The sequence below is a fragment of the Leptinotarsa decemlineata genome, unplaced genomic scaffold (assembly GCF_025532065.1).
Source record: "Leptinotarsa decemlineata unplaced genomic scaffold, Ldec_3_MD MMD2_tig00000008_RagTag_RagTag, whole genome shotgun sequence".
Lineage (NCBI taxonomy): Eukaryota > Metazoa > Arthropoda > Insecta > Coleoptera > Chrysomelidae > Leptinotarsa > Leptinotarsa decemlineata.
This window is the reverse complement of record NW_027412537.1, coordinates 3,329,187-3,353,399: the sequence shown is the minus strand read 5'-3', so window position 1 is coordinate 3,353,399 and position 24,213 is coordinate 3,329,187. Positions and strand designations below refer to the sequence as shown.

Below are 24,213 nucleotides of genomic sequence, written 5' to 3'. Positions count from 1 at the left end.
TTTTCAACAGGTGATGATCGACTGTATTGCCAAACTAACTGACTGTTATAAGGAAACAAGTATAGCTGAGGCACCAATCAATCTAACAATAACACTGATGATCTTCAAACAAGACTCAACCTCTGACGGAAGCAAGAAACTCTTTAGAAGGTTAGAAATAGATGAACATTTCAATCTAGCAGACCACTATCATAATATTCATGCAGTCATTGTTCACTGTGGTTCTGGCATTGAATTTGGTCATTATAACGCCTTGGTCAAAGACGAAATGGACTGGTTTAAGTTTGACGATAGTCGTATAAAACAACTTTGCTGGTTGGGGTGTCACGAAGTGTTCTGGCGATGCATTGAATCTATTGGAGCCTCTGGAGACACCCCACATTTTGTTTTATAAGAGAGAGGACATTGATGAATCAAGATCTTCAGATGATGTGGTGCTGCAGGTTTTTCCGGATTTTCCTGCAGCTGAAAAAGCAAATGCGCCACTTGAATCAATGAAGTCGCCTCGAATGCCAATTAATTTTTATTGTTGTTTTTATTTTTATCGTTGTTTTAATAAATGCCCTTAGAGATAAAAAAAATAATACTAATATGATGAAATATATATAAAATCACAACCTGGCAACAATGTTTTCGTTTTAATACAATAATATTTCTGAGAATTTTCTAACTACTGCTATGAAATATTAGTGTAGGACCTATACTAATATTCCATATACCTATACTACAGGTGATATAATAATTACAGTATAATCATGAAATATTTTCTATGTTTTGAAACAATGAAGACCCAACAACAATATTAAAATATAGCTCAAATGCACCAAATCCGATCGTGGCAACTCGACGAGATAAAAAAAAGAAATGATCATTTCCCTTAGTTTATGGCACACATATAGCTTTATTCCCATATTAAATAGTTTTAGTGCAAGATCCAGCACGCTAATGAAATTATCATCCGTATTTTATGATTGCTGTGGCAGACAATGTATACCCAAATCCAATATGGTGTAATGATTTTCATATGGTCCGGCAGAAATCCATCAACTAAATAACTTCCCGAATTGGGATTTATGACATGCATACTTGATCAGTAACTGGATTCATTTACACTCAGTTATGAATATATGGTTACTTAGGCCTGTTCGAATGTGGCTGACAATGTTTCTTGGTGAATGCTGAAGACCCGAACTTCCATTGTTTGGAGAAGTGGTTATGATTTGAAAGATATAAGAAATGAATGAAATATGAGGAGATATCAGGACCGAAATATATCGTATTCGTTATTTGAGTTAGATCTACCGAAAACACTTGAACGATGCTACGTATCAAATTGCCAATGTGCCGTTGGGCTAGGTGTTAGAGAGATGGTCCTGGATTTTTCTATAACCAACGGAACTGTGCAGAAAACCTCATCTTTTTCTGGAGTTTCCCAAGATGCGTTGCAGATAGACACTGTTCTATTTCAGCCACACAAAGATCGACAGATGATACTGCCTGACTAAGCAAACTTCCTCGCAGTGCAGGTTTTTCTGGGGATGTGCGATTTGGACTACGACATAGAGCAAAAATCCAATGCAGAGGCTATGTCACCATCTCTCAAGCTACCTTTTATCAAATCTGGCAGATATGTGACAGCCGAACTCGAAAACATTGTGTCCTTCGTCAACGGAAAGGGGATTTCACTCACTGATCATTTGGATATGGACCAAAAGGCAAAGTCCCTGATAACCAATGGTATCAAATTAGCGGAACTCTATATAGGCTGGTTTGATGAGAAAAATTACAACGCAGTAACTAGTGTGAGAAATGGAATCATGTATTCTTGGTCATTGAATCATATTCAGAATAGCTTGGAAAAAAGCATGGTGGAAAAGAAACTCAAGGCAATGGAATGGTACCAAAAGAGCATAGTTGAGAAATATCCAGAATTGATCGAGTTTGTGCAGGAAATCGATAACGAATACTTCCAGAAGCTAGAACTGGAGTGATTTTTTGTTCGTTTATATATTCCAAATCTTCACAAAGTTCTGCAAATAAAATAATATATGGCTGAAAAAAAGTATTGCCATACATGCGTCAAACTAACTGATTATTGAGGCTCTAGTCAATCTAATAATGACACTGATGACCATCAAACCCAACCTCTGACGGATGCACCAAACTCTTACAAAGGTTCGAAATAGATGAACACTTCAATCTAACAGACCACTATAATCTTCATGCAGTCATTGTTCACTGTGGTTCTGGCGTTGAATCTGGTCATTATTACCCATTGGTCAAAGACGGAATGGACTGGTTTAAGTTTGACGATAGTCATGCCACGAAGTGTTCTGGCGATGTTTTGCATTTATTGGAGCCTCTAGAGACACCCTACATTTTGTTTTATGAAAGAGAGGACATTGGCAGATCAAGATTTTCAGATGAAGTGGTGCTGCAGATTTTTCCGGGTTATTCTGCAGCTGAAAAAGCAAATACGCCACTGGAATCAATAAAGTCGAAGAAAACCGCAACACGTGTTTCGCTATACACAATATTACAGTATTGTGACAGCCTTATAGCGAAACACGTGTCGCGGTTTTGTGAACTTTAAAGTGGGAATCGAAGTGTGTTTTCTGAATACGTTATGATATATTTTCATCAAGTATCGGTCAGTTTTATCATACGAGGTCGGTTCACAAATTCAGGTGAATATTCAAATTTCGCGAGCTACGTATATTTGATTAGCGTTTTTTGTGTTGGTACACTTGTCTCAATTATATGTTTATAGTTTCAGCTGTTTAGCATGTTCAGTTTTTTGGTGAGAGGCATGAAAGTTAGAAGTATTTTGCGTGTTCAGCGATTTTCTACTATAGAAATGAATTAAAATAAAAATGCATCAGATTTTGTGTAGAAAGTGTATTTGAGTGCTCAAAATCACTTGAAATGTTGACAGTAGCATACTGTGATTGTACTGTGAGTCACAAAAATGTTAACAAGTGGTACAATCTTTTCTTGACGACGCTCGCCCTGGACACCTCATCACATCAAACAACCGATAAAAATGTTGAGAAAGTGAAGAAAATCGTCGAATAACTATTAGAGTAGTTGTTGATGATGTCGGCATATCGGTTGGCTCATGCCATGTAATTTTTTTGGAAATTTTGAGCACGAAGCGTGTGGCAGCGAAGTTCATTCCAAAATTGCTGAATTTTGACCAAACAAAATCGTCGCATAAGCATCGCTCGAAAATTTTGAATTATACAGCGATTTAGATTTATTTATAAAAGTCTTCTTCTTCTTCCTCTCAATTTTGGTCCCATTTTCTAGATGGCGCTATTATTACCAGTGCTCTTTTTATTATAGTGATAACTATAAAAATATAAAATACATAAAAAACTATCATCTTATTCATAAAATAATAATTGTTGCAATCCTACTCTCACGTGGACATCCGGTCCACCCTGACTTCCAACTTGCATGAATGGGAGTAGGCATTATATATTTTATATTACTGGAATTTTTTCGCAACACCAAATCGTTATTTTCAACACCTCGACACGTGTTTTGATCACCAAGTGATCATCATCAAAGATGTATTAATCTTCCTCTTTGAAGATGATCACTTGGTGATCGAAACACGTGTCGAGGTGTTGAAAATAACGATTTGTTGGGAAAAAACTCTCCGGCCTTCAACCGGCGTGAATGAGAGAACTATTTATTTTTAAATAATTTGCATTAACACTAGTTTTTTAATTTTCTGACACGTTATATAACGGCGGACATTCACAACACGTAATGAGTTCCATCTCTAACAATGGCGTCCACGTACCTTCTTTGTGGACGGTTGCTATCGGCACCTCCGATAACAAAACATGCACGCCAAGTTCAATCAAATGTCAAGGTTTCGCTCACTGTTTTCTTCGATTGCCGTGGCGAAGTGCATCAGAAGTTTGTACCACTTGGTCTTACGGTCAATAAAGAGTATTATCGCCGTTTGCGAGAAGCAATACGAAGAAAACATCCGGATGTGGAAAAACAATTCATGGCTTCTGCATCATGTTAATGCACTTCCTCAGTCGTCATTGCCTGTTCGTAATTTTTTTGCCGAAAACAACACCGTAATCATGCAGCGGTCACCATATTGATCAGATTTGGCCTCCTGCGACTTTTACCTGTTCCCAAGAATAAAGATACCAATGAAAAACCGCATTTCGCGAAAACTGATGAGATAAAAATCGAATCGCTGCATATCAGAACTGCTTCGAATATTGGATAAACCTCTGGCACAAGTTTATCATATCTGAGAGGATCACTGTGAAGAGGACAAAATAGAAATCGATGAATGATTTGAAAAAATGAGAAAAATGAAAATTCAACTTATTTTTTGTACACATCTCGTATATATATTAGAAAAACTTTAAAAATTTCAGAGGCAAAAAATTAGAAATGAAATAAATATCTGAATCATTTTGAAATCTGAAATTTTTTATGAATATGCATGATAATTGAAACACTGATTTTATTACAATTTGCTCTTCTATACTGTATACACCCGAACTCCAAAACCCGTTTGTTTATGCCTCTCACATTATAATCGATTATACTTCTCATATTGTAATCGATTATACCCATCCAATTCATTCATTATCCCACTAAAAGAACTATACAATTTCACTTCTTTGATTACGAAAATCCTTGAAAGCCTCCTATAAACGAAAGTGATAGCACTTATTTCCTCCAGGCATAACATTTCAATCTAGCAGACCACTATCATAATATTCATGCAGTCATTGTTCACTGTGGTTCTGGCATTGAATTTGGTCATTATAACGCCTTGGTCAAAGACGAAATGGACTGGTTTAAGTTTGACGATAGTCGTATAAAACAACTTTGCTGGTTGGGGTGTCACGAAGTGTTCTGGCGATGCATTGAATCTATTGGAGCCTCTGGAGACACCCCACATTTTGTTTTATAAGAGAGAGGACATTGATGAATCAAGATCTTCAGATGATGTGGTGCTGCAGGTTTTTCCGGATTTTCCTGCAGCTGAAAAAGCAAATGCGCCACTTGAATCAATGAAGTCGCCTCGAATGCCAATTAATTTTTATTGTTGTTTTTATTTTTATCGTTGTTTTAATAAATGCCCTTAGAGATAAAAAAAATAATACTAATATGATGAAATATATATAAAATCACAACCTGGCAACAATGTTTTCGTTTTAATACAATAATATTTCTGAGAATTTTCTAACTACTGCTATGAAATATTAGTGTAGGACCTATACTAATATTCCATATACCTATACTACAGGTGATATAATAATTACAGTATAATCATGAAATATTTTCTATGTTTTGAAACAATGAAGACCCAACAACAATATTAAAATATAGCTCAAATGCACCAAATCCGATCGTGGCAACTCGACGAGATAAAAAAAAGAAATGATCATTTCCCTTAGTTTATGGCACACATATAGCTTTATTCCCATATTAAATAGTTTTAGTGCAAGATCCAGCACGCTAATGAAATTATCATCCGTATTTTATGATTGCTGTGGCAGACAATGTATACCCAAATCCAATATGGTGTAATGATTTTCATATGGTCCGGCAGAAATCCATCAACTAAATAACTTCCCGAATTGGGATTTATGACATGCATACTTGATCAGTAACTGGATTCATTTACACTCAGTTATGAATATATGGTTACTTAGGCCTGTTCGAATGTGGCTGACAATGTTTCTTGGTGAATGCTGAAGACCCGAACTTCCATTGTTTGGAGAAGTGGTTATGATTTGAAAGATATAAGAAATGAATGAAATATGAGGAGATATCAGGACCGAAATATATCGTATTCGTTATTTGAGTTAGATCTACCGAAAACACTTGAACGATGCTACGTATCAAATTGCCAATGTGCCGTTGGGCTAGGTGTTAGAGAGATGGTCCTGGATTTTTCTATAACCAACGGAACTGTGCAGAAAACCTCATCTTTTTCTGGAGTTTCCCAAGATGCGTTGCAGATAGACACTGTTCTATTTCAGCCACACAAAGATCGACAGATGATACTGCCTGTATACCCTTTCAATTTCAACAAGATTCCTATTGCTGGGATTTGATCAAATAAGCGAATTGATGTTATTAAAGTACTGTAATCGATGATATGGATGGATTCAACGCATTCCGTGACAAAAAGTCGTAATTATGAAAGAATTGAGTGTTTTTTTTTATGATGTTATTCGTATTTGCTACTGAAGGGCCGATAAGGCAAGTGTCTTACGGCAAAACATCGGATGTCTAACAGTGACTATGACAGTATTCCATGTAGGTGAAATTTTACTTTTTTCATCGACCATACTTTGCAGGCATTCTGTAAATGATATCTGATTCGATTTCATTACTAATGTTTGAAATACAAATGTATAATTCAGCGTATTTGATTCGAAAGTACTTTCCTTTCGTGTAATCAAATGATTATATGGAAGTCGCTGTTTCGAGAGGTCTTTTTCTTCCAGTTTGTGTCTGAAAGTTACTTCATTGCATGATCTACACATCTTTGTATGGAGTCAATTTTTGAAATTGTGCTATCTTTAGATGCGCGTTTCTCCAACCAAATTAGCATCGTCAGCATTCTTATTCTCGTGGTAAGAAATTGTTTCATTATATTCATTTCACGAAAAATTTCCAAATTGAAATTGGCCGATACTTGATGAAAATCGATATAGTATTCAAGTAACACTTCATTGTGAAATTCATACCGGACATTTCACAAAACCGTGACATGTGTTTTACTGAACAATACTTTTCTGAAGTAGATATTCTATTGTGAAACACGTGTTGCGGTTTTGTAAATTGTCCAATGGTAATCTCACAATGAAATGTCGCTTGAATTGGCTACAACGCTTCAATAAAAGTTTTTTTGCTATTTTTTTATTTTACGCTCTTCAGTTTCTGCTAATGCATCATTGTGGCGGATTGGCTGTCCTTGTTCATCTTTCACTACCTGAACCACTGTGCATGCAGTTTTTTGCGAGTAGGGGAGTCTTAGGATGTGGGGGAGTTGGGCAAACAGGCCATCAGATGCCTGCTTCCACATAGCGCCGCTGGATACGGGAATGACAGAATCACTTGTGGTGTTGCTTTTCCCTAACTGAATGGCATCCCAACGATGGCTTAATCCTATGATGTGTGTATCCGTGCCGAGAGTATGAATGACACTGAGCCTATCAGCTGTCTCTACGGAACCTTCGAGATACCGGGCACCCTCTCGTCGTAGCATCGCCTTGGCACGGTAACGTGGGGCTCTGCCGTGATTGACCTTCTTTGCCTAGCCACTCGTGGGACTTTTATGGACAGAGTAAACTTAAAAATTCTTTCTAACGCTGAGTCTATAGAGGAGATGGATATCGAGTATATGACTCCAACTGACCTCCCTGTAAATTTATTTCAGGAGCGAGTCTACAGAGGAGATGGATGTCGAGTTCACGACTCCAATTGTCCTCCCTGAAAATTGAGTTCAGGAGAAAGTCTATAGAGGAGATGGATGTCGAGTTTACGACTCCAACTGACCTCCCTGTGAATTTAATTCAGGAGCGAGAGCTTCTCAGATCCCCAACTCCTTATTCTATAACTGAACCTAAAAAAAGGTATGGTGGTGCAGCCAGGAAACGACTGAGTCGTCTCCTCAAGAGCGGGGCACCTTATAAAACCGCCTTGCATGAAATTTTTGAGCGACACACGCAGAATCTGTCTCAGGTGGAGTAACAAACCCCCCTAACCTAACCTAACCTAATGCATCATTGTAACTCGTAAGTTCTGAGCTATCACTCTCCAATAGAAAGGTATTCGCTATTTAGAATTTATAACAACGTCACCGCATTCTACTCATCAAATCGTTAAATTTAAAACCCATATCTTTGGGGTAACTATGGAAACGATAAATTACCATTTTGTGACGTCCACCATATTGGATTAAAAATAGAAGAATACGATTAATCATGCATCGTCACGGAACCAAACTCACGAATATCATGACAAATATCATTGGCTGTTCATTACGAAATCATGCTTCGAAATTGACTGCCGAAAGAGACTTGTTGCCGCCCTTTGAAAGCTGCAGAGGATGAATCTCATTCGGCAGTCGATATCAATGCTTAGCTTTGCAAACGATCCTCATTCATCATTGATATTCGCAGAATGAGTTTTCTGACGATCCCATAGAAGACGTCTTTCTGCAGGAAAAAGTCATCGCAATTTTTTACTTTGTAATCCTGTGTTTTTGTGATCAATCAATTATTAGTCCAAACTATTGTTTTGCTCACCTGTTATGATGATTTCTTGTATGCCTCGTATAGTCTGTAGGTTTTCGAAACTCAGAATGGAAGAAACTTTGATACAGATGCACACCTAGAAACAATGGAAATCTTGTTCATTATTCCATGAACACGGGGCTAGCAGAGTAAATGTAAAGTTATATTTGGGTGGACTGAATCATATAGATAGCAACACTCGTAAATAAAAGCTAATGATTCTGTTGTTCATTTGTTGACAGTTACTCATAACTGTTTAAGCCACTTTGAATGCGCAGCTGTTATATAATAGTCGTTACATGGACAAAATCGAGTATCGAGCTATCATTAAATATATGTTTTTGAAATGCAATACGCCTAAGCAATTCAAAGATGAATTGTATTCTGTATATGGGGACACTGCACCATCATTTACCACAGTGAAATTGTGGTCAGCTAAATTTAAACGTGGCCGTAAGAGCTTGGGAGACGATGAACGTTCGCGACGTCCAAAAACCTCAACTACCGACGAATACATCGCCAAAGTTCACCATATGCTGCTAGACGACCGCCGAATCAATGTAAGAGAGATAGCAGAGGATATGAACATGTCAAAAAAAAACCTGTCTGTCACATATCAACTCAACATTTAGGCATGAGAAAGCTGCTCGTTCGTTAGGTGTCACGTTAGACCAAAAACGTGTTCGAATAACATTTCTGTTGGCGCAGTTTAGGCGACATAAATCCGAGCATGGGCGCCGATTAATTACTGTAGATGAAACTTGATACGCCCGAAATAAAAATAAAATCCAAACAGTGGACTGCAAAGGGAAAACCGGCTCCAAAAAAAAAGCAAAAACAATTTGTTTTGTCTGAGAAAGTGATGGAGACTGTTTTTGGGATAGCTTTTGGGAGTTCTGTATCTCTGTATCTGTAGAGTAGGGAATATGAGTGTAGACCCACAGCACTTAGGCGACATGTGACCCAATGTACAGCCTCCCGAGGAGTTGTCCTCCTAGGTCATCGTCTATCCTGTCCTTTCCAGGAAGGTGGAGGTCACTAGGAGACAACTTCTTTATTTCGGCAGGTGTAGGCCAAGACTCGCCGAACACATACTCCCTTTGGCTACCTTGAGGTGTCTCATGGTGGCCTCCGCGAATGTTTTGGAAGGTGTAGCGACATTACTGCCTTTGCACGGCTTCTTCAACCTTCTTGGGGTTCTCACCGTGGAGGTGCACAAGTGAGAGAGCTTTCCTGCAGGGGCAGCCGGTTCCTTGCATTTATTCAAGTCGGAGCTCTTGGCGCCCGCCGTAGGTAGTGCCCTTGCTGTTGGAGGTGGAGTAAGGAAGGAGGAGGGCGCATTTATAGCTGCTGCCACTCCTGCTTTCTTTGCTCTCTTTCTTCTTTTGGCCTCGACGCCGCAAATGTCTTACGCCTTGGCCTTTGTATTACATCACGAGGTGATCTGCTATGTCCAGCCTCATTCCAAGCGGTAGATTGGTAGGGACATTTCTGTTCATCCTCAGCCACCGCCTCAATTGGGGTGAACACTTCTGTCCTTGTGTCTGTCCTTGTTTCTGTTTTTGTTTGTTTTATTCATGTGTGTTCACACGAGTAGCAAGGAAAGAGTCGGTCACCTCTGGCAGAGCCCAGCATTACCATATATAGGCTGATTACAATGAGGTTTCGCCCAAGTCCCCAAGGGGATCGGTCGTAACCGCATATCACCCTGCGTTTATTCAGTTGTTAGCACGGTTCCTTACACCTTAGCTTGGGTAGGCTAGTCCACGGTGGCATGTTTTGCAAAGGCTTCTGGGGAGTTTTAGTTCCCTCACCCTACTTATTTCTGCCACTGACCAGGAGTCCGGCGACCCCGTCCGTGAGGCGACATTGGCTTCCCGGACAGGGCCTCCATTCCCCTGGCCGTTCCCTATTCATCACCTGGGGACGCGCCTGATAGGTAACCGAACCCACGGGTAGTCTTGGAGTTATTTCAATCGATTATCTTCTAAACGAAAAACCATTACAGGAGCATACTACACATCACTACTTGACAAGTTGAAGGCAGAACTTGTGAAAAAACGGACATATTTGCAGAAAAAAATCCTGTTCCACCAAGATAACGCAGCGTCCTCCACCTCAACGATTGTCATGGCGAAAATCCACGATTTATGGTTTGATTTGCTTGACCATTTGCCTCACTCACCAGATCTAGTGTCAAGTTACTTTTTTTGTTCTCTGATCTAAAACTTGCGCTCGGAGGACAGAGACTTCCGTCGAATGAAGAGGCAATCACCTTCGTGAACAATTATTTTGCGGAGAAAAACGTCCAGTACTATTTGGACGGGTTACAGAGATAGGAGCATCGCTGAGAGAAGTATATAGAGTTGAAAGGAGACTATAATGGAAAATGTCTTGTATCTTTGTTAGGTCGGAAAGTTTCCCGACCACCCTTATATGACTGGATAGATGTTGAAATATATATACAAATATATATATATATATATATATATATATATATATATACAATTTTTATCTCAAAAATATAGGTTATTGAGATGATATGATAGGTTAACAAAACCGTGAGATGTGTTTCGCTCTGCAATAGCTTCCTCAAGCAGGACTGTGAGGCAAAATACGTGCTGCTGTTTCGCAAACCTATCTTAGTGAATATTATGAATTACAAATTATATTGATTATAAATATTTCACTGGATATAATCAATACGTAGTCGAAGTTGTCAAATGAATGAAAATAATTTACTTTCCATTCATACTTTGCAGAAATAGTTTCTAGTGGAAGAGAAATTTGATAGCAAATGATGCAGAGCCAAAAAATATAATAAATAAAAAGTTTTTGACAAAATTTGCAAGAAACGTGCTCCGTAGATTTTTTTTGCACGTTTTACATTATTTTCTACAATTAACGATTGAACAAGAGTATGTCTATGATAAAGTTTCAAAATAGTAGACACTAAATTCTCAGAAATAACTGTGGCGTATTTGTCTCAATGTGTATCTTGCAGTGGCGTACGTAAATTATACTAATAAAATTATATGACAGAATATATCAAACAACCTGACAATAATTTTTTCGTTTCAATGCAATTATATTTCTTAGAATTTAGTGCCTCCTGTTATGGAATGTTAGTACAACTAGGCAGACAGTGCATTTCTTTAATGTTCCCCCCCTTATATTTTTTGAACGGGTCATCAAAAAATTGAAATTTTGGATGATGAAATCAATGCATAAATACTTCATTTTGAAATGAAATCAACTGATTAAACTTTCAAAATGACGACTGGGAAAAAATTAAATTGAAAGCGGGGCCTTGTGACTCTTGTGGCACATCATTTTGAAGCACCTGATGAGAATACTTCAGAACCCCAGAATATGAAGTCGATATTTTCACCTACCACTAAATTTCTTAAAGACAAACACATTAATATCGATATTTATAGAAATATTCCTTTTTATCTGCCATATGGCTATTCCAACAACCCGATAAGGTTTGTTAATTCATTTTTTGTTTATAAAAACGACAAAAAATGTCGGAACGACAATGAAAATCATTGTTCAGTTAGAATATTCTCATTTAGTTTTCGGTTTTACTAGTAGAAAGGTACAACGTCAACAATCTCTAAAATGGTCAATTCTCGTCCATTGGAAGAAAAAATTGAAGCGATTTTTATTTACGGTGCGACGCGAAACTTTTACGAGACCGAATATTTTGGATGAACGTTTTCCGAATCGTCCTATCTGTAGAAAATATTTGAGGGAACTTGTATCCAAATTCGCAACTACCGGTAGTGTACATAACAAAAAGCTCCCAGGTCATCCGTCCATTCCGGAAGAACAGCAAGTGCAAATAATTGGTGAGATGGTAGTAAATCCTGAATAGTCTACTTATTCCGTCGCGAATGTTTGTGAGGTGTCTCTTTCTACTGTGTGAAGAGTCTTTTGAAGAGGAACAGGTATCATCCATACAAAATTAAAATGGTACACCAATTAACTGAAGATGTCCCTGATTAAAGAACAGAATTCTGCGAAATGATGACGGAAACCATTGCAAGGCATCCTACCTATCTTCACAATATTTGTTTTAGTGACGAATGTACTTTTTTTTAAACAGCAATGTTCACAGGCAAAATTGCCGTTATTGGAGTGACACCAACCCCCTCACGTTTTCCGGGAAACACATACCCAATATCCAGAAAAAATTAACGTTAGGGCAGGAATATTGGGAAACCATATTGTAGGACCTCTATTCATTGATTGAAATTTAACAGGGTAGCTGTATTTGAATATGCTGGAAACTATTATTGACCCTCTCATCACATAAATCGTCGAAGCGAATCCTAATGTATTCGATATGGATATTGTATTCCAACTAGATGGATCACCACCATATCACTCCAGATAAATGAGAAACTATTTGTATACTACTTTTCCCGGTCGTTGGATTGGCCGTCGAGGTCCTACAGAATGGCCAGCCCGCTTGCCAGACACCTTTGGACTTTTTTATGGGGCTATTTGAAGCAAAAGTTGTACGAAACTGAACCTAATTCAATATTGGATATACGGTAGAGAATAATAAATATAGGTAGATATATTGACGTTACCGTGTTCGATAGTGTTCGGCGTGAAATATTGGATAGATTGTTCATATGTCAAGAGGTTCAAGGAAACAATTTCGAGCATCTTCTGAACTGACTTCAAGCTTATTACCTCATATGTAGATAGTTAAATGTCAATGTACTCAGGCAATTTTTAAAGTTCCGCCATTTTGTAGTAGTTGAAGATAGTGACGTTATAATCTAGGGTTGTGAAGCATTTTTCAGGAGCTTCAAAAAGATGTGTAACAAGACCCCCTTTCCTTGAATTTTTTTTTCTCAGATGGTGCCCAGTCGCCTGAGGTTAAGTGGAAGAGCAATTGAATGATGACTTGTCATCATGTAAATTGAACTTGGCCTTTTGTCTTCTTATAATAAATGAACTGTACATGATTTATTTGATTCGAATGTATTAGAAGATAATAAAGACGGTATTATTATTATTATATTGAAAGTTTCATCTGTTAATTTCACTTCAAAATAAAGTATTCATGCAATAATTTCATTACCTCAAATTTATATTTTTTGAGTTGACCTGGTCAAAAAATAAAAAGAGTGACATTAAAGAAATGCACTGTATAGTCCAGCTCTGAAACATTTATCCGAATCATCAGCTGAACACTTGTTGGACTCATTTCACTACCGTAACCTACTCCTTCAATACGTAATCCTCCCAGACTAAAGTTGATAAAGCTTTCACTTTTTATTTTCCCGTGAAAGTTATAACAAGACGATATAAGATACGGCGGTGTTTGTGTTAACTCATACCTGAAGTTTTTCGATTTAAGCTGAATCCAATTAAAAGCAGTCTCTTTTGTACAACTTCCATCCACAGTATACATATCAAAGCGGTTTCAAAATTAATTTCCAAATACGTTTAATGAAATTAAAATTTGTTGTTTCGCAGCGTAACAAGATATCTTCGTGACGGTGGAAAAAACCGTCGTTATTTTTTTGTGTTTGACTTTGATATCGTATCATTGAAATCAGCCTGAATTTCATTTCCATTCCTGAACAGTTTCATGCTGGGTATTCTCATAATTATCGACATTAGGTTGAAATATAGGAGACTATTGCATGAGTGACTTTTCACGCATGTAATGCACCACTGCTATGGTCTCTCATGCTATGCACCAATGCTATGGTCTCTCATAGACTATTTTATCGCTGACTATATATATTAGAAATAATTCAGAATATTTCAATTACCCAGGCATAATTTTCCCCCAAAAGGATAAATGCCTCCGAACCGGATATAAAAATGTCAGGTCAGACAATTCCACTTTCTGCTTCGATAAGTTTGTTGGGGGTTAAAATGTACCCAATATGTCTTGGCGCAATCATATTGCTGGAATTGCAAAAGCCTCTTCTCAAAACTTGGAACACTGTTCCGAACCAGAAAACTGTACAAACCTCAGAAATTTTTGATGCTTTATAAAACTCAGACCATGCCTTCTTTGGAGTATTGTTCTCATGTATGGAGCTCTGCCCCCAAACATACCCTGAAGTTGCTGGATTCCATCCAGAAAAGAGCCATCCGCCTGATTGGAGACGCGAACATCACGTGCAACCTTGATTCCCTGGAACATCGAAGAAAGGTTGGAGATTTGTCTCTCTTCTATAGATACTTTCACCAGATGTGTTGAAGTGACTTGGCACATATGATTCCACCAAGAGCGGTACATATCAGAAATGCGTGAATTTCACTTTTTAAAGAACTCTTTCATCTGGAGAACTGCGTTTATGTGGAATAAACTTCCTGAGAACGTTTTTCCAAATGGATTTAATCCCCAGAGTTTCAAATCCAATGTGAATCGCTACTTTCTACCGTGTTAGAAATCACACGTTAAAAGGTAATACCTCGTTAGTCCTTAGCTTGCACAAGTTTCTCAACTTCTGAGAGTGGTCGTATAGGCGCGATAGTTGATTAACGGAAAAACAGATTTTAAATAGATTTTTTAAACAGAAACTTTCGCACAGGCACCGATCTGAGAGCGCCTTAAGGATTTTCCTGTAGTGATTGTGTTTTGTCCTTAAAAAAAGGAGTGTGCCAGTGTGTCAAATTGCCAGTAAGACATCGCGGACCTTTTTGTGAACCTATAAAAGAGGAATAATATGTAGTGACTGTTTTCTTTTATCTCGAAGCGTGGATGAAAGCTCGCACCACCGTCCCGATTTCATACAGATTACATTGTCATAGAACCCTATGAAAGTCCATTCAGTAGTTATTGATTCCGTGAGGCAAATAGACAAACTAAGCGGGAGCTTTAATTCATAACGTCTAGTTATTCATTTACCAGAAGAATTATATGATTATCTGATAGGTTTCAAACTATATAACTACAAAATCATATTATAACTTTCAAACCGTTTCAACCGGGTCAGCTTTTCGGTATGTATTTTGATTTTTGTTTATATCAATTCAATAAAGTTGGCAGGTTAATTAGTTGTTCGTATATTGATAATTTGTGCGTGTTGTCCTAACAATATCTTTTCAGAGAACTGCTTGATGAGAAAACCCCATTGTGGACAAAAATTAATTCTTCATAGTCTTTCAGAAGACAGAGCCGTGAATTTTTTAGCAACTCACAGTCTAGATTTGAGCATTAAAACACTGATAGATCTGACAGTGAGAAAAATCTGACGTAGATGACGGTTTTTAAATAGTACAGTTGAATATTTTGTTGTATGTACATTGATAAATAGAAAAAGTTACGGTAAGTATCTGAAGTGAAATAAGGTAATATTTTGAGTTGATAGATTTTTGGTCACTTCACTTTGCTGTCGTTTGCTTATTCTGAGTGAATGAAAAATATTGTTTGAAGTCAATTTTTGTTGAAGTTAATGAAAATTTTGTAGGTATTACTATCTTCTCACAACTGTTCATTATAAAATCTCCATGAATATAGAAAAAACGGACAATTAACCTTATTTCGAAAAGTGCACTAAAATTATCGATTTTTCTGTTGTTGGTTGGGTAAAAGAATAATTTTTTTCTTAAAAAATAATGTTTTCTTGCCAACGTTTTAAATTTAATTAAAATCTCCTTCAGGGCTCTGTAACAATGAATTTTCATGAAGACACCTCCCACAAAACTCATACGATTATTATCGTTTCAATTTTACTAGAAATAATGAGTTCTCATTTGAAAATTACTCACCGAAAAGTAGTATCTTCGTGTTGATATTACTATTTCAAAAACCATTAGACATATTAAGTGATTAACGGAAAAACAGATTTTAAAACAGATTTTTGAAACAGATATTAGATACACTTAAAAAAATAAAAATAATTTCAACAACAAAATTTTCGAGACAACATCAACACAGAACGACATGGAACAAACGAATGGCTTTATCTGTGATTCTGATAAGGTGGTGTCTATTTTTCAATCAATGACAGAAAGAAAAAGAATGAAAAAGGGTAAATTATTCATTTATTTCATTTCATTCTTTTTCTGTCTGTCAATGATTAAAAAACAGACACCACCTTATCAGAATCACAAATCCATAAATTTGTTTCATTTCGTTCTGTGTTGATATTGTCTCGAAAATTTGGTTGTTGCAATATTTTTTATTATTTTAAATGTATCTAATATGTCTAATGGTTTGTAAAATGATAATATTTACACGAAGAAACTACATTATTCGGTGAGTAAAAGAATGAAAAAGAAAATCAAAAAGAAAAGAATGAAAAAGGTAAATTATTCATTCATTTCATTCTTTTTCTGTCTGTCATTGATTAAAAACAGACACCACCTTATCAGAATCACAAAGCCATTCATTTGTTTCATCTCGTTCTGTGATTTGGTTGTTGCAATGTTGTATTTTATGTCTAATGGTTTTTAAAATAGTAATATTAACACGAAAAACTACTTTTCGTAGAGTAATTTAATTAGGAACTCATTATTTCTTGTGAAATTGAAACAATAATAAATCGTATGAGTTTTGTGGGAGGTGTCTTCATTGTTACAGAGCCCTGAAGGAGATTTTAATTAAATTTAAAACGTTGGCAAGAAAACAATATTTTTTAAGAAAAAAATTATTCTTTTACCCAACCAACAACAGAAAAATCGATAATTTTAGTGCACTTTTCGAAATAAGGTTAATTGTTCGTTTTTTCTATATTCATGGAGATAATCGTATAAGTTTTGTGGGAAATGTGTTTATGAAAATTCATTATTACAGAACTCTGAAGAAGAATTCAATTAGATTCGGAACGTTGGCGAGAAAACAATTGTTTTTCAAGAATAAATGATCATGTTACCCAACCAACCTTTCTTCAGAAAAATTATTAGATCACTAAACTAGTTAACTGATTATCGGTTTTCTGTAATGAGAAAAATCATTTCCGAAACTCGTATTCTAAACCTGCTTACAACGAAATTGTCAAGGCTAGATAGATTAACGTTTTAAAAAACAAATTTATTCTCGTCTTCAACACTAACTTGATAAATATTACTGGAGTTTAATCCCAACACCAAATCGTTATTTTTAACACCTAAACGCGTGTTTCAATCACCAAGTGATCATCTTCAAGAGGAATATTGAAGAGTTGATACATCCTCTTGAAGATGATCACTTGGTGATCGAAACACGTGTCGAGGGTGTTAAAAATAACGATTTGGTGTTGGGAAAAAACTCCAGTAATATTCATTACTACACCAAAGGTTCCAAACAGTGCATCATAAATCGTTATATATAACAAATCAATCAAAGAAACAGAAACTCTTTTCATAGAATTGAACAAAACGTCGATTTTTCTGTCATTCATATCAGTTCTTCACTTGCACATTCATTCAATTTTGAAAGGGTTTCTCACATCCTTTTCCGAATCAATTTATAAATTTTATAAACTATTATTTTGTCTGTTCTATCAGCAGCTTTCAATATTTTATTGGAAAACATTATTTTGACATGTTGCAATTCATTAATATTCATATCACATTCACTAAATACGCACACGTGTGTATTCAGTAAAACCTTTCAGCTCATTTATTCAGACATTGTTCCATCCCAAGCACACCATTATTCTGGATTGAAGCCCAACTGTTATACAACGACGTAGATAAAGAAAATGATGAATGAGGTTAATAATGACTTGACATCTACGATATTTTCGGGGAATTTATGTATAATAACCAATAACTCGCAGACAATTTCCGAAATGAAATTTCTCTCTGGAGAAATTTTCGAATATCGAAGGATCTATCAACGTTATATATGAATATTATACTTCAATATCATTTGGATCCTCACTCGTTCCATTCTAAACTCCTTCATTCAATTTATCCCAATTCAGGGTTGAGCCGATCTCATAATCTACGAAATTTCATCGAAAAATAAAAATACTTACCAAAAGTCAATAGACGCCGTTTTTCACGCAGGAAACATGTTTCCAACGTTTCCATGTATCGATTTTTCATCATTCGAAGTGAATGCTTTGGTACTTTGAATACGACACAAAATCTGGTGAATTATTATAGACATAATATATTGAACCAGAGTGAAACCACCTCTATCCGCGGAAATCTATTCTGAATTTTGAATCAAATTTCGCTCAGTCAACATAGGTGAAGAAATATGTTGTTTATTAACAGTGGTGAACCAAGAAATGATCATGAAAATGGAAATTTTTGTCCTACAATAACACGCTTCTGGTAGTATAAATGTTGTAGTTATTCGAGAGAGAAAAGTCTAACTACCCAATAATTCTAAAATCAAATTCACCTACATCAATTCGATAGAAATTTTTCCTAGAAAAAATGTCTACTCTAACAACATAATTTTTGTCACAGTCTTCACAACCTACACCATAAATCCTACACATTTCATTTCACACCATTTTGCCATTGAGGTAACCAAACATTTTTCAAGTGAACAGTTTTGAAATATATTTTAATGTTTTGTTGTTATGTTTTGAAGCCTATGTTATGGACCCCCTCATGCCACTTCCGGGTTGAGTGCCCTGAATTGAAATTATTTCCATACCGTCAATGTATGTAAAACATCCCTTCTCGTCCATCCACCCCTTTTGTAGTCTGGTTACGAAATTTTTATACTTACCGGGGCCTCCTGACAGCGATTCTCGGGGGGTGGTCTTCCGTTCTGTTTCGTTGGCCTCCTGTGTTATGTAGGTGGCTTAGCGCTTATTGTCGTGCGCTCGTATTCTGTCAAACATGTCCTCTGCGTGTTTCCTCATCTATGCGTCTACGTAGTGAATGTTCAGGTCTAGATCCCGGAATATGTACCTATTCGGTACATATCTTACGGGTTTACCGTGATCCTTACGCACGCGTTCATAAACGACCGGATCTGTCTTCTGTATATCGCTGTGCACTGGCCCCAGGCAGTGCAGGCATACATGATTATCGGTAGTAGGGCGGTCGGTAGCCAGTAGCCAGGCAGTTTGACGTGAATGCTTCGTTCACTCACTCGAATTGACTGCCGCGTTGGTTGGTGGTTCAAGCCCTAGTCTGAACAATCGATTTTCACTTGCTATCGTCCAATCAAACGTTAAAAGGTGAGACCTTGTTAATCCTTAGCTCACTAGCTATCTCCCTTAGCTGAGTTTCGACTTCTGAGGGTTGTCGTTCGTAGCTAAGGAGCTTAGCTGTCGTTGCAACAGCTGGTACTTGAGACCTGAACGTTAATCTTTTGTCTAGGTTGACCACCATGTATCTAGCTTCGTTGATCCAAAGAATCTCTTGTCCGTTGAAGATGACGTTTTCTTCCTGATGTACCATCCTCCGGGTGAACAGTATTGCCTGACTGTTGTCTGATTCTGGCCCATTCCTCTAATCTCTCTGCCTGTTTTTGCAAATATCTGGTGGCGTGCCTTTGGCTTGTTGATCTCACCAGCAGAGCTGTGTCGTCCGCGTAGAGCGCCAACTTGTTGAAATTGTTCTCCGGCTTGGGCACGTCTGCTGTGTATACCGAGAAGAGGTGTGGCGAAAGGAATGCACCTTGTGGGACCCCTGTCTCCAGTAATCGCAACCTTGAGAGTTCTTGTCCTACTCTGCAGCGGCATCGCCTGTCAGCTAGAGAAGACTCGATTAATCTTACCATTGGTTTCGTGTAACCAAAGTTGATCATTTTGGCCAGAAGTCCATCATGCCAGACTCTGTCAAACACCTTGGAGACGTCTAAGAAAATCGCTCTGGTGTTGTATCCTTTGCCGAGGTTGAAGCCTTCCGTGGCAAAGTCTACTACCCTCAGGACTTGCAACTGTCGAATGTTCTGATCTGAAATCGAAATGTTCGTGTGGTAGGATTCCTAGTTCTTTGGTTTGGTCCTCTAATATTTTCAGGATGACACGTTCTGCCACTTTGCTTAAGGAAGGGCTTAAGCTGATTGGCCTGTGGTTATTCGGGAATAGGTGGTTTTTCTTTGGCTTCGGGATATGGATGACCGTCGTCTCCTTGAACGGGTGCGGAAAGTGCTGCAGTCTGAGTATAGCATTTATGATGTTTGTTATAGCTGCTATACCCTTTCGTGGTAGAACTTTCAGAGCCCGGTTTGTTATTTGGTCTGGGCCTGGGGCTTTCCGATTAGCTAGACGTCTCACGATATCTTTCACTTCCTCGGGAGATGTTGGTACCAGGGGTTGCGTGTTGTCCCTTCTTTGTCTTCTGAGTCTACGTACCATCGTTTCCACCTGTGTCTCTATTTCTTCTATTTCGTCCGTGATCGGGCTTGACAAGGACATGTGGTGCATATCAATATATCATCATTATCACATCAGAAACCAGAAAAGTCTTGTTTGGCTCATCGTGACTTGGAAAACGTCCACAGAGTAGATGGACGTTGCCTAAAATTGGAGTTTTTAGATACTTTCAAAAGTCTGGAAATAGCGGAATGTTATCATGACAACTTCAAAGAGTACCAAAGTTCTCATTTCAAACGATACACTTCGTTTCATGAACCACTCGGGTAAAATTAAGGAAAAAATCCCAAGGAATCTTTGATGTATGAACAGAAATAAAATTAAAAAATTGATATAGTTCACCTCCCGATGGCACCAATTTGGTTAGTTGTAGTTTTAGTGTGTGGAAGCAATATTTTTATTGGATTAAATCTACGCGAGTGGTTTTAGTTATGAGTTTAGTCGGTAAGGTGAGCTACATTGTCAGCGAAACTGAATTTGTATAGTAGGATTGAGTTATTAGACGTAGATAATTGGTTGCAGAAACATGTCACGGTTAATCTATCTTCCAAATTCTGTTCAAATTATTTATTCGTCAATTGCAAGTTTATAGTTTCAATCAAAAGGTGCCTTTTCCTTCCTGAAGATGATTTTGGTAGTTCCACAGCTTCATTTTTTCTCAACTCCTTGAATTTATATATCGATGATTTCTTGGAAAAAGAAAAGATTGTAGCAAATAAATTCAAAATAAATCCTATACAGCCAATATACAGCCTATACAGCCAAAAATTCAATGACTTGTACAATATCAAAATGTCATTAAGTGTAACAATTTCAGAAACATCAAAGTCAAAGCCTATTATGATAGGAATTAATTTCTTTCAATATCTCCAATTTTTCAATTAAAAATGATAACTTATGATACATCATTGAAAAGTTAAAATCTGGTTGTATTCAAAACCGAAAGAATCCAATATAGCACCCATGAGAAAAAATGAAGTTGATGATGGTGACCGGAAGACAAAACGTCGGATAGCAAATTTGAAACACCATTATGTAGCAAGCAAAAAGTGGCAATGTGGATGTGCAATTTATTTTCGAATCCTTCGAAAAATGAAGCCAGAAAAAAATTAAAACCATTTTCCAAAATTTCTGTTTTTTCCGGATGTCTCCGGATATACTCAGAATTTCAGAACTTTCTCAACAGCATATAGTTAATTAGGTAAATGAGCAACTTTGCCCCAATGTAACCATCTTCGTATCTGTCATAGTTTTCGAGATCCCATTGGTGAGGATTGAATTTGAAACACCCTGTATATTGCTTTCCGCCAACATTTGCTCGTCAACACCTATATTATGTATACTGTTCAAAAAGTGAGGAAAACTTGGAAAAAGGATTAAGCAAATAATTTCAAAATAAACCCTATACAAAGATGTGTAGTTCAAGGAAAGACGTAACTTTCAGGCACAAACTGGAAGAAAAAACCCTCTCGAAACAGGTAATTTCATATGAACATTGAATCACATAAAAGAAAAATACGTTCAAAACAAATACCTTCATATGAACACTCAATTATACAAAATGAAGATGGAGAAGTAGAAATCCAAAACTGTTCTTTTTCAAATTATACCCCTTTCAATTTATAATTCAATTCATTTCTAACATGGTGAAAATAAAACGTTGACATACTGTATAATAGACGTAGTCACTTTCAGGGAAATCTATTCTGTTCAAACCTCCATTAATATCCCTGATAAACACAAAAAGTGAAGGTGATATAATGACTAAACCTTAAACACGGTTCCCACTGTTATAATACAAAAACACGAGCACGAATATGTAGGGAAACAAAATACCGAATGAAATATCACACCATGTAAATGCGGTTACTTCGTGAGTTATTGGGTTTTAGGATAAGGCAACCTCTGGTATTCACAGACCCTCGTTTGTTTCAAAGTGACTTCTCTCGAACAATGTTGGTAACATTTTATGCCGAGGGTTTATATTTGTATACACGAAATAAAATTTTTATTCAAGTAGTCATTTCATTTCATGAATTTCAGATACAGAACATTGAAACATTCACGGAGGGTGTACGTCGAGGGTTATTTAAAAATGGAGATTTCATTCCACATCGAATGAATAAAGTAGGGAATTTTTCATTGTTATAATATCCCCAGAACAAGAGCTTTTCCTAAACTGAAATACTGTATGAGAATACAATCTAACATAGTTTACGAATTGAACTGTATCCCAAATGTTATATTAGACAAACCTGATATTTTCTCAAAACACAGGTTTATGAACACGTGAGAGATTGTGAAAAACTCAATATCAAAAACTCTACAGAATTATTTCTTACATCAATAAAAACAGACGCCACCTCTTCAAATTTATAGATAAAGCCATTCGTTTGTCTCATGTCATCGTGTTGTGTTGGTCTTGAATATTCTGTTTGTTATGGTGTCTTTTATTTTCCGTACATATCTCACAGGTCTGATAAATTTTTTAATCTAGTCAAAGTTTCGACATGGAAAAATTCACGAGGGTTATTTAGAATTGGAGAATTCAACAGATGGATGAAAAAGAGACATTTTTATCGATATAATATCTCTAGAATGAAAACTTTTCCTAAACTGCAATACTGTATGTGAATACAATCTAACATAGTGTAACGAATCTGAAGCTGTCGATATCTGACCGATATGCCGGCCAGCGAACAAATACATGACATCACCGCGAAAGAATACAGTCGACAACCGCCGGTAAAACTCTAGTCGAGTATCGAACCGACTACAGATTTCTAGAAAGAACCGTTACACTATATTTATAAACCTGGCTTCCCGACTCAAGAGGGAGTTCTGGAAGTGAATCGAGCGGCTAAACAAGGAATTCAAATACCTACTGGAAATAAATTAAGCGTTAGTTGCTAAGTGTTGTAAATGAATTAGTATGTGATTAGTGAAATTTGTTGGAAATAAATTTGTTTAAGACAGTTAATTTGTTAAATTGTTACGATAGTTTACAATTTGAACTGTGAAAACTGTCCCAAATTTTATGTTGGCTAAACCGGACTTGTTATATCACATTCATTGTTCAACAAGTTTTGTATACTATTTGCAATGCAAAAGTAAAGCTTTGAGTTCTAATAGATCAGCAATTTATACTATACGATAAAATACCTGGATAAACCAGTAAAATGAGGCTGGAATGGGTGTCAAGAAAACAAATGGTGAATGCGCTAAGCCCAAGCTTTCGCGGGGTTTTTCGGAGATTATTCCTTGAAAGAAAACGTAAAATGGCTTTCTCTAAACAAAAAACAATTCTCTATCTCGAGCGGAGCATGAAATTCAAAGAGACATCTGTAAAGAAATGCTTACAATAATTAACCAGAGAGCACAACATCAAACTAGAGTTAAATGCTGAAACCCCGAAAAACGTATTATATCCTTCGTTAGGAACGCTAAGCCCTGCGCCCTGCGGAAAGGATACTCATTTGAATTTTCATTACCTGTCATAATTCCGTAATGTGTATGACCACACTGGCATGATATGAAAATTGGCATTTGTTTTGGCTCATCAGCACGTGCAAGAAACGGCTATTTCAATTTTTTCAAAAACATGGCATGCTGTAAGAATTCCTGAAGAAGCACGAGGATGAAATAACAAGATTATCGGA

The 24,213-nt window shown here is 36.8% G+C and overlaps 1 protein-coding gene and 1 pseudogene across 5 annotated transcripts in view; one reads left to right on the top strand and one right to left on the bottom strand.

Moving 5' to 3' along the window:
• Positions 1-24,213, bottom strand: part of Dh31-R (Diuretic hormone 31 Receptor) — a 373,426-nt gene that overhangs the window by 293,896 nt on the left and 55,317 nt on the right. Inside the window, exon 2 of one of the 5 annotated variants that reach the window (XM_074170882.1) lies at positions 8,310-8,394. The exons of the other annotated variants lie outside the window; for them this stretch is intronic. The gene's annotated coding sequence lies outside the window, so the exon portion shown is untranslated. The remainder of the gene's footprint in view (positions 1-8,309; positions 8,395-24,213) is intronic. 5 annotated transcript variants of the gene reach the window in all.
• LOC141480764 (metaxin-2-like) lies at positions 1,368-1,991 on the top strand (annotated as a pseudogene).